Source organism: Phascolarctos cinereus, unplaced genomic scaffold (genome assembly GCF_003287225.1).
Source record: "Phascolarctos cinereus isolate Bilbo 61053 unplaced genomic scaffold, phaCin_HiC Scaffold_25;HRSCAF=523, whole genome shotgun sequence".
Taxonomy (NCBI): domain Eukaryota; kingdom Metazoa; phylum Chordata; class Mammalia; order Diprotodontia; family Phascolarctidae; genus Phascolarctos; species Phascolarctos cinereus.
This window is the reverse complement of record NW_027555580.1, coordinates 31,580-42,103: the sequence shown is the minus strand read 5'-3', so window position 1 is coordinate 42,103 and position 10,524 is coordinate 31,580. Positions and strand designations below refer to the sequence as shown.

The 10,524-nt window shown below is 36.8% G+C and overlaps 1 pseudogene across 1 annotated transcript; it reads right to left on the bottom strand.

Annotated features, from left to right (window-relative positions):
- Nucleotides 1-5,243: 5,243 nt before the first annotated feature.
- LOC110203916 (immunoglobulin heavy variable 3-23-like) lies at nucleotides 5,244-5,857 on the bottom strand (annotated as a pseudogene). Its single transcript, XR_013484085.1, has 2 exons — nucleotides 5,730-5,857; nucleotides 5,244-5,646 (listed from the first exon to the last, which is right to left on the bottom strand). The product of XR_013484085.1 is annotated as an immunoglobulin heavy variable 3-23-like (transcript).
- Nucleotides 5,858-10,524: the final 4,667 nt, after the last annotated feature.

Here is a 10,524-nt window from a genome sequence, read left to right as displayed (position 1 = left end):
TTTAATAGCATTTTGGGAATAGAAGACTTACATAAACTGTTGCAAAAAGAAATGAGGAGAACCACACCAACACAGTCTGCAGTAACTGCAGGATTGCATGATGATCAACTTCGAATGACTTAGCTATTCTCAGCAATAACATGATCCAAGACAATTCCCAAGCACTTACGATGAGAAATGCTATTCACCTCCAAAGAAAGAGTTCAAGAAATCTAAATGTAGATCAAAGCATACTTCTTTAAACTTTATTTTTTTCCCCAGGTTCTTGTTTTTAGTATGTGTTTGTGTTGAACATTTGAAATATACAAATATGATTTGCATATTTCCCTGCCTTCTTGTCATTGAAGAGTGAAAGAGGGGAGGGAAGGAAGTTGGAAGTCAATTTTTTAAAAAAATGAATGCAAAAAAATTTACATGTCAATGGAATAAAATATTAAAGTAACAAAACTTCAAATAATTGAGAATTTCAAAGCTAAATATTTTTAAATATATAGAAGGTAGGATTTTGAAAACGTTTCCACATTACATATATATAAATATTTGTCTGATCTTTCTGTTTTTTAAAAAAAATTTAATCCAATTAATTTTCCACTACAATTGCAATTAATTCTAATTCCCTCTAACTACAACTGGAGATAAGTGGTCCATAAAACACATCTATACTTTGGGACATGCCCCACATATGTGTTTATCCCAAATTAAATAATAAACATAAGTAAATAATGAACCTAAGCGAAACTGTGAACTTCCTTTTCAGTTCACACAACATAGTCCAAAGTTTCTTTACACTAAGATAATTGATTGAACTAAAACTCTTTTCCTGAAAACAAAACAGAAACTTTAAAACTGCCTAATAGTAAAATAAAAACAAAAACTAATAAGCAATAATGGAAAAAGAAATTCCAATCCAAATAAGTACAAAATGCATAAAATATCTGGGAAGCAAAATACAGAAAAAACCCATATACTTTCAAATTACAAAATGTCCCTTAAAGAAATAAATAGCAATGTAAATGGATGGAAGAATATTAAATGCTCTTTGATAGGCCCTGTTCATATAATAAAAATGACAATATGTCAAAATTAATATATGCTTTTGATGCAATCAAATGACCAAAATGATACATTATAGATCTTGATAAAATAATAACAAAATTTATTTGGAAAAGCAAAAGATCAAGAATATCAATGGAAATTATTAAAAGAGACAAGGCACACTCCCTTGGGGTAGTTTTATATCTCTAAGTAATGGAACTTTCAGTTAATTCTAGGTTGCCTGCTTTTCCTTTTCTCTAGCTTTCTTCAGCTCCTTTTAGATGGGTGCTGCAGGGTGTTTATCTGCCTGGGGCCCCTTGCAGTGCTGCCTCCCTTAGATCTCCTGAGGCACTGGGACCTCCTTTGCTGTAGAATGCCAAGGCACCTTGTAACTTTCTGAGCTGGTTTCCACTGGTTCCCCCACCATCACTGAGGTACCCAGAGGTCCAGGTGTTGGTGTTTGCCTGCTCTGCCAGCTAGGCTTTGGAATTACCTCCTGGTTGGTGTGTTGGAGGCTGCAGGGTTCTGACAGCTTACCTGGTGTTGGGCTGGAATTAGCAAGGCTGGAACTTTAGCAGGACTAAAATCCTCACCCTCCCTGAACTAGATAACTCTAACCACAAAATGAACAAGAAGAAAGTTAAGGAGGTGAATAGAACACTAGAAAAGTTAGGTATGATAGACCTCTGGAGAAAACTGAATGGAGAAAAAAGGGAATATACTTTTTTTTTCTCAGCGGTACATGGCACATACACAAAAATTGACCCTGTACTAGGGGATAAAAACCTCACAATCCAATGCAGAAAGGCAGAAATATTAAATGTATCTTTTTCAGATCATGATGCAATAAAAAATATATGTAATAAAGGGCCATGGAAAGATAGACTAAAAATTAATTGGAAACTAAAGAATCTAATCCTAAAAAATGACTGGGTCAAACAACAAATTATAGAACCAATCAATAATTTCATTCAAGAGAATGACAATAATAAGACAACATATAAAACCTATGGACTGCAGTGAAAGCATTTCTTAGGGGAAGTTTTATATCTCTAAATGCTTACATAAATAAAATAGAAAAAGAGGAGATCAGTGAATTGGGCATACAACTAAAAAACTAGACAAGGGACTAATTGAAAACTCCTCACTTAAACACCAAATTACAAGTATTGAAAACCAAAGGGAAAATTAAGAAAATTGAAATTAAAAAACTATTGAACTAATAAATAAAACTAAGAGTTGTTTTTTGAAAAAAAAACAATAAAATACATGAAACTTTGGTTAATTTAATTAGAAAAAAGGAAGAAGAAAATGAAATTACTAGCATCAAGAATGAAAACACTGAAGCTACCACCAACATTAAGAAAATTAAAACAATAATTAGGAATTATTTTGCCCTATTGTATGCCAACCAATTTAACAATCTTGGGGAAATGGATACATATTTTCAAAAACATAAATTGCCCAGATTAATAAAAGTGGAAGGGAAATACTTAAATAACCACATCTCAGAAAAAGAAATTGAACAAGTGATTGATGAACTCCCTAGGAAAAAATCTCCAGGGCCAGAGAGATTTACATGTGAATTCTATCAAACATTTAAAGAACAATTAATTCCAATACTATACAGAATCTTTGGGGAAATAGGTATAGAAGGAGTCTTACCAAATTCTTTTCATGATACAAATATGGTGCTGACACCTAACACAAGAAGAATCAAAATACAGAAAGAAAATTATACACCAATTTCTCTAATGAATATAGATGTAAAAATTTTAAACAAAACACTAGCAATTAGACTGCAGCCACTTATCACAAGAATAATACACTATGACCAGGTAGGATTTATACCAGGAGTGTAGGAATGGTACAATATTAGGAAAACTCTCAGTATAATTGAGAATATCAACACCAAAACCAACAGAAACCACATGATCATCTCAACAGATGCAGAAAAAGCTTTTGGCAAAAATACACCCATTCCCATTAAAAACACTAGAAGGCATAGGCATAAATGGAGTCTTCCTTAAATGAATACATAGCATCTATCTAAAACCTTCAGTCAGCATAATGTGTACTGTGGACAAACTAGAAGTATTTGCAATAGGATCAGTGGTGAAACTAGGATGTCCATTATCACCACTGTTATTCAGTATCATACTAGAAATGTTGGCTTCAGCAATAAGAGAAGAAAAAAATTGAAGGTATTAGAATAGGCAGAGAAGAAAGAAAGCTATGACACTTTGCAGATGACATGATGATATACTTAGAGAATCAAGTAAAAAACTACTTCAAATAAGAAACAACTTTAGCAAAGTTGCAGGCTATAAAATAAACACACATAAATCGTTGGCATTTCTATATGTTACCAACAACTCTAAGGTGCCATTTCACGCCTATCAGATTGGCTAACATGACAAAGCAGGAAAATGATAACTGTTGGAGAAGATGTGGGAAAATTGGAACACTAATGCGTTGTTGGTTGAGTGGTGAAATGATTCAATCATTTTGGAGTACAATTTGGAACTATGCCCAAAGGGCTATAGAAATGTGCATACCCTTTGACCCAGCAATAGCACTTCTAGGGCTGTATCCTAAAGACATCATACAAATGGGAGAAGGAACCACATGTACAAAAATATTTATAGGAGCTCTTTTTGTGGTGGCAAAGAATTGGAAATTGAGAGGATACCCATTAATTGAGGAATGGCTGAGCAAGTTGTGGTATATGAATGTAATGGAATACTGTTGTGCTATAAGAAATGATGAACACGCTGAATTCAGATAAACCTGGAAAGACTTCCATAGCCTGATGCTGAGTGAAATGAGCAGAACCAAGAGAACGTTTTGCACAATAACAGCCACATTGTGCGATGACTAATATTGATAAAATTAATCCTTCCTTAGCTATTTTGTTTTGGGCATACACAAGGAAGGTAGCAAATAGTTGTCCACATATTATGGTAGTCAATAGTCTGTAGTTTGGTTTAACTGTAACAGGAAAACTGAGTATTCTGTCTCAGATGATCCTACCACTTTTTTTTTCCATTTCCTGCCTTCAGGCAGCCCAATGGGTCTCACTTTCCAGAGATTTCCTCTTGCCTGGATGGGGTGCTGGTATATGCAGGGCAAAATTAAATCACAGGAAGGCAAGATATGCGAGACCTCTACTTACACTAACTCTACTCCCCTTAACGCCACTAATTAGTTTATGTTTGGCCCAGTGAATTCATGGTGGTCTAAATTGCTGTGGTTTAATTTTTTCCTAAACTTTAAGGGGTTTATTGTGCTATTTATCAATAAAAGGAGTCTGCCTCATTTCAAACCAGTTCTCTCCTAGAAACTGAGCCCCCCCAATTCTTCTTCCTCAGCATTTAGAAAGAGAGATTCTATTATGTTCTCTTTGTAGTTTATCATAACCTCCCTCTCAACTTCCTTTGAGCAAATTAAATAAATTTAGACCAATACTCTTTTGGGTTAACCATAAGTTTATCTTATTATTATGCCATAATCTCAACCAACTGACTTAGATGTCTGGAGTCAGACGACTTGTTTTCAAATTCTACCTTTGACGCTATGACACTGTGATCTACAAAGAATCCAATAAATTCCCTTACCTTCAGTTTTCTCTTTGTGAGGGATTAGACTAGGTGCCACGAGAGGTCTTTTTCAGCTCCAGAAATGGACCAGCCATTTAACGGTATTATTACGTCATGGCTTGTAACAAGCATGTGAGCATCAGAGGACAACAGAAATTTTAAACAAATAGGAATAAGCTTTGCAATACATTTCTCTAGGCAAAGGGGGAAAGGAGAGAGATGATACAGGAAGTAATTATTCTCAGAAAACAGGGATGACTACAAGATGATCCCCAGGGAAGATTTTTGTTTTTGCATCATTACATTTGCATGATAATTCTACATGAGTTACAGGATAATGCTATTCTATATTTGGAGAGAATAGCATGTTGTACATGGTAGATTTGCAATTGTATATGCAATCATCCTTTTTATTGTGCTGTGTTATGGAAATGCTTGTTTGCTCTGTGAACTGAAAGTGAAATACATAACTACTAATTAATTATGGGGTAGAGGTGGGACTGAGAGTGAGGCATTAAAGTTGCTTTCTCCTGGCACAGGAGAAAAAAACACCACAAGCAAAAAATAGAAATTCACTACATCTGTTCGTGGATATAGGCGTCTTTTACTTTCTGCATCATGAGCTCAGTCCACTTCGTGCCTCACTGACACTTCACCTCCTGGCAGGGGAAGTTTTTTATCAGGTCTCACATTCCTTTTCCTCACTGTGTCTCTTGCACAGTAATACACAGCTGTGTCCTCAGTCTCAAGGGAAGTCATTTGTAGATATAAGATGCTGTTGCCATTATCTCTGGAGATGGTGAATCGGCCTTTCACAGAGTCTGCATAGTATGTACTACTACTACTACTAATGTTGCAACCCATTCCAGTCCCTTTCCTGAAGCCTGGCGGACCCAGCTCATCCTGTAGCTGCTGAAAGTAAATCCAGAAGCTTTGCAGGAGAGACTCAGAGATCCCCCAGGCTGTATCACATCTCCCCCAGACTCCACCAGCTCCACATCACACTGGACACCTGCAACACAGAGACATTACATTAAAGTCAATAGTCACATGAAGTCACCACTTCACATTGTCCCTTCCTCTCCATAAAACTACCTTGGAAAATGGTCAGAAGGAAAATCCAGTTCAGCCTAAATTTCATGGTGAGTTTCCAGGTTAGTCCTCTGTGGGGAAGGACACAGAGCACTTGAGTTTGTCTCCCACAGGAGGTACAGGTACAGGTTTGGGGCTGCTTTTCATCCCAGTAGGGAGGGACCCAATTTGCATGTCTTGCTCTATTCAAAAAGAGGAAGAACACCTTCTTCCTCCCAGGGAGAAGTTCTTTCCTGAACTTCGGATAGTTCTCTTAGAACTAGTGCCAAAGGACTGGGGAATGTTGTTGACACTGAGACTCTCAGAACTGATGGTTTTGACTCAGTGTCAATGACCCACATTACTTAGATAACTCTAAACAGTTGGATGACATGTTGTAGGCTTTTCTGTGCTCCTAATACATTTCTAATTGATCTTAGGCCCATTTCTGAATGTCAAACCTCCTCAAACATCTTCCATTTCCAATGACCAACACACTGAATCTCTTTTGTGAATCAGTTTATTCTCAGGGTCTCTTTTCCTGATCCTTGGCACTCTACTGCTTCCTAACTCAACTTTTCATCTCCTTTTTCCTACGATTACATTTCACCTAAATTATTTACCCATAGTTTCAGTTATACTCACTCATTGCCTTGATAGGAATAGCTCATATACCTTTTTTCCAATCTTTTAGGTGGAGAAATTGAGTTATGAAAGTCACAATTCACAATAAGAGATTTGCAAGTCTCCTCCAACAACACCTTGTTCTCAGAGAGTCATAGCCTATTTAATGGAGAGAGAAACTGTTATTCTCTGTGACATTGACCTAATAATCTGATTTATGGAGCAAGTATGGCTAAGATTTCTGTGAGATGATCCTCAAAGTTCAAATACCATTCTCATCACCCAGAAGATATAGCTCTGCTGCCACCTGCTGAATGTTTAATTGTATACACAGAAACATGTTTCCATTCTCACTTCCACATTCTTTTTTTTTAAAGAAGGAATATTTATAATTTCAGGGCCCTTATACTTTTCGAGTTCTATATCTAGAATATTTCCAAGATCATCTTTCTTTTTTTCTCAAGGATTCAACTCTGTGGGGGGAAACGAATAAAAAGCCAACAATCCCTCTCTTAATCACCATTATATCTATGGAGTCTTCATCATAAAGCATGAATTCTGAGCCATGTTTATTTGGTTTCTTTCCCCTGTTACTGTGATTACATTTTAGGTGGCTCCTTCTTACTCTGTTATTTACAATGAAGGATAATTTATAATACAACAGAGCTGTGAACAGAGTTCAATGACTATAGAAGAGAAAAGCATAGATTGGTAATCTTCAACTGCTGAGTCCATAAGTCAGTGTTTAAGACATGCTAGTATAAGTTTCTTAGATTTTTAAACTTTTCCCATTTCAGACATAAAATGATCACCCTATGTGTCCTATTCACAGATAGTAAAGGTTGCAAAACTTGGGAGTGTCTCATTCACTCTTTGTAAAGCAAATTTAAATAAAGCTTAATATTTTTAACTCCTTAGTTAACATGACCACTTTTGATCAACCTGAGAGTATTTAGGGTGCTTGCTTATATGATGAAGGCAACTGATGCCATGCAAGCAAAGTCTAGATTAGCCAAGCCCCTTGCCTTGATATAAAAAAAAAACTCTAGCTGCTCTATTTTAAATAGAGTGAGAATCAGCTCTGCTGTCAGAAGTTGAGCTAAGGAGAAAAGCAGACCCAGGGAATCAACAGTAAGAACTGGCCAGCAAAGATACTGTTCCAGAAAAAGTAACATTTTCACTATTACAAGTACCCAGATTAACTACAAAAGGCATGTAAAAGAAGACATTATCTGCATAAAGAGAAAGAACTGATAAATAGATTATAAAATGATTTTACAAATATACACATTTGTGTCTAATACCCATCTCTAGGGTGGGGGGAAAGAAAAAAAATTTTACATGATAACTTTTTAAAAGTTCATTTAAACTTACTTAAAGGAATAGCATGGTGTGCATAATAGATTTTCAATTTCACGTGCAAGCATGTTTTATTATACTGTATTATGGAAATGGTTCGTTTATTCCATAAATTAAAAATAACATGTTTTAAAACAGTTTTAAAGAGCACAGTCAAATTTCACAATAAGAGAAAGGAAGTCAGGGTCTTGAAGTGGCAGAGACTTGCACTGGCTTGGCCAGCTTTGTTTCTTATATGTATCTTTTAACCAGCATACTATGCATGGGCCCACTCTTCCCATTGACTCTGTGTATATTTGAGGAATAGTGTGCCTCATATTTACAGTGGAAAGGTTCATGCTGTAATTGTTTCCTTTTCTTTGAACTAGTTGTGCCAAGTGGTTTGAGTCTTTGAGTGTGGACTCACAAATACCTGGGGTCACTGACCTCTTGATCTTCCAACTTATAAACATGATGTAGAGGAGTAGACCAAGAGGGGAATGCTACATTAGAAATCACACCCTCTGAGGAAAATTTTTTTTAGATTTTCTTCAATAAGAATATAAAGAAATTTGTACCAAAATCTGATCATATATTCTTAGTTATGTGACAAACAAAATGGAGAAATCTCTTTCCTTTCCAATCCTCACTGATGCAGTGCTTGGGTGCTTATGTTAGGTGCTTGTACTTGGACCCAGTTTACCTTAGTCCCAAACAGTATAATAAATTCTGACTTAAGCATTCAATTAAGAGCATCACATTTCATTTGAAATATTACCAGAATGAATTAAATTACCTTTTGGTTGTGTTCCGGTGCACAAAAACTTGTCTCTTTTATGTGAGGCAGAAAAGATTAAGTGCTACTCAATCTGCCTCTCTTTGATCTGAGGGGAAAGGATTCACCCTTCTTTCCTCCTTATCTTTCTCTCTTCTATATTCAACAACTTGGCCAAAGTTAGAATGTAAAGAGAGAGGGAGAAAGAATTTTTCCCTAGCAATTCTCCAAAAGTTTCAAAACCTTTTACTCTCAAACCCTCTCTTCACACTGTTCATGCAAATAGCTTATGCTTTTCTTTCTACCCATACTTCTCTCATTCCTACATGCTTAAACTTTCTTGCCTTCCTTCTACTTACTTATCCCTCTGATGGACTTTGATTAAAGTGCCTTTAAAACTGCACATATCTACTTCTTTCTAATTATGACCTGACACTTCGAGGATCCTTCTCCACTTGCCTTTTACCAATCATATAATGTAAATAATAAAGTATTGTTCTCTCTGCCATCCACCTGCTCCTCTGAGGCTGCTGTTACCAGGGAGGAAGAGGGGGAGAGAAAGAAAGCGGCATTCCAGAGTCAAGCTGCAGCCCTTGGAATGCTCTTCTTGCTACCTGGCTGCAAAGGGTGTCAAATTACACACAGACACAAACACGGAATAGATACATAATAATGACAGGGAGAATGCAAAAGCTCAGAGAGACTTGTCAGAAATCCCCTACACAAATCTGACAATATTCATTTGTTGTTCTGCAGATCTTATGGAGTCCAGGAAAAAAACTTTCCTTAAGGTCCTGGAGACTGAGCTTTCTCCAGTTTCCTAAAAGATAGCCTAAGGACAAATCAGGAGGTGAAGAGGGAGATTGGCCCATCCTCTTTGCCTATGAGCAAAAAAAAAAAAAAAGGACTGGCTCCTGTAGTCTACTTGCCTCCACCAGCGTCCTGGTGAGGGACAAAAAAACCCGCAAAAGTTCCCAACAAGGCTTCCCTTGTCAAGAAGGAAATCTGCTAGAGCCTGTTGCAACCTCGACCCATCCCCACCAAGCCTTCCTAGGTGCTTCAGGGCAGCCCAACTATAGGGCGAGAGGAGAGGGGAGGCTTACCTCAACTCGAGAAGGCCTGAGACTTCAGACAAGGCCCACACTGGGTGCCATAAATGTTGAGGTATGAGAGGCTGTGACCCCTCAAAGACTGGAGTACTCGATGGGTCATCTGGAATGAATTCCCAGACTCAAGCATTCTTTAAGTCAAGGTGACAAAGATTTATTGTTATACTTTTCAGTGTGTAAGGATTCTTAAGGATCCTGCTGTCTTAAAGTGGTACAGTTAAACTTTATATAGGATAAAATACAATAAATCATGTGCCAAATATGTTAACTAGGTGATTGGGGTGGGATTAGGGAGTGGCTAAGGAGTGGTCAGCTTTAAAGACCATGCATTTGTACCTACTGTGCAGGCATTTTACCCACAGTTCACTAGGAAAAGCCCACAAGGGGGCCACATGGAGGTGTGGTTTTAGTCCTGCTATGTCACTAAGTAAACTAGAGTTCAGGGGTAACTGAGAGTGGTATAAATTGCATAAATAAATTTATGTCAACAAATGATCAGAGTTGTTCTGGACATGGGTCTGTTCTCCTTCTCAGTCACCAGGACTGCCTAGCTCACTCTCTTGATTGTTGTTTTTTGAAAACCTAAAGCCTGCATAATTCTCTTTAGTAAAATCAACACACTCAGCTGTCTCATAGAAAGTTAGAGACTATATATCTACTTCTTCATCCATCATCATGATGGTAACAATAATAATAATTACCTTTCATATTGCTCTTTAAGGTTTGCAAAGAGTTTTAGAAATACTATCACTTCTTATCCTAATAACTCTGGGAGATAAATGTTATTATTATTATTATTCTATTCGGTGTGAGAAATATCTTGAAGGATTTTCCAGGGTGAGAAATGCATGCAATGGACATTCACTGTAAGACCCATCTTTCCTCCTTTTTTGAATCTCAAAAATCCCTTTGGATTATTTTTCAACCATTTCAATCATTCTAACTTTACCTTAGTTTCTGAAGAAAAGGCAAA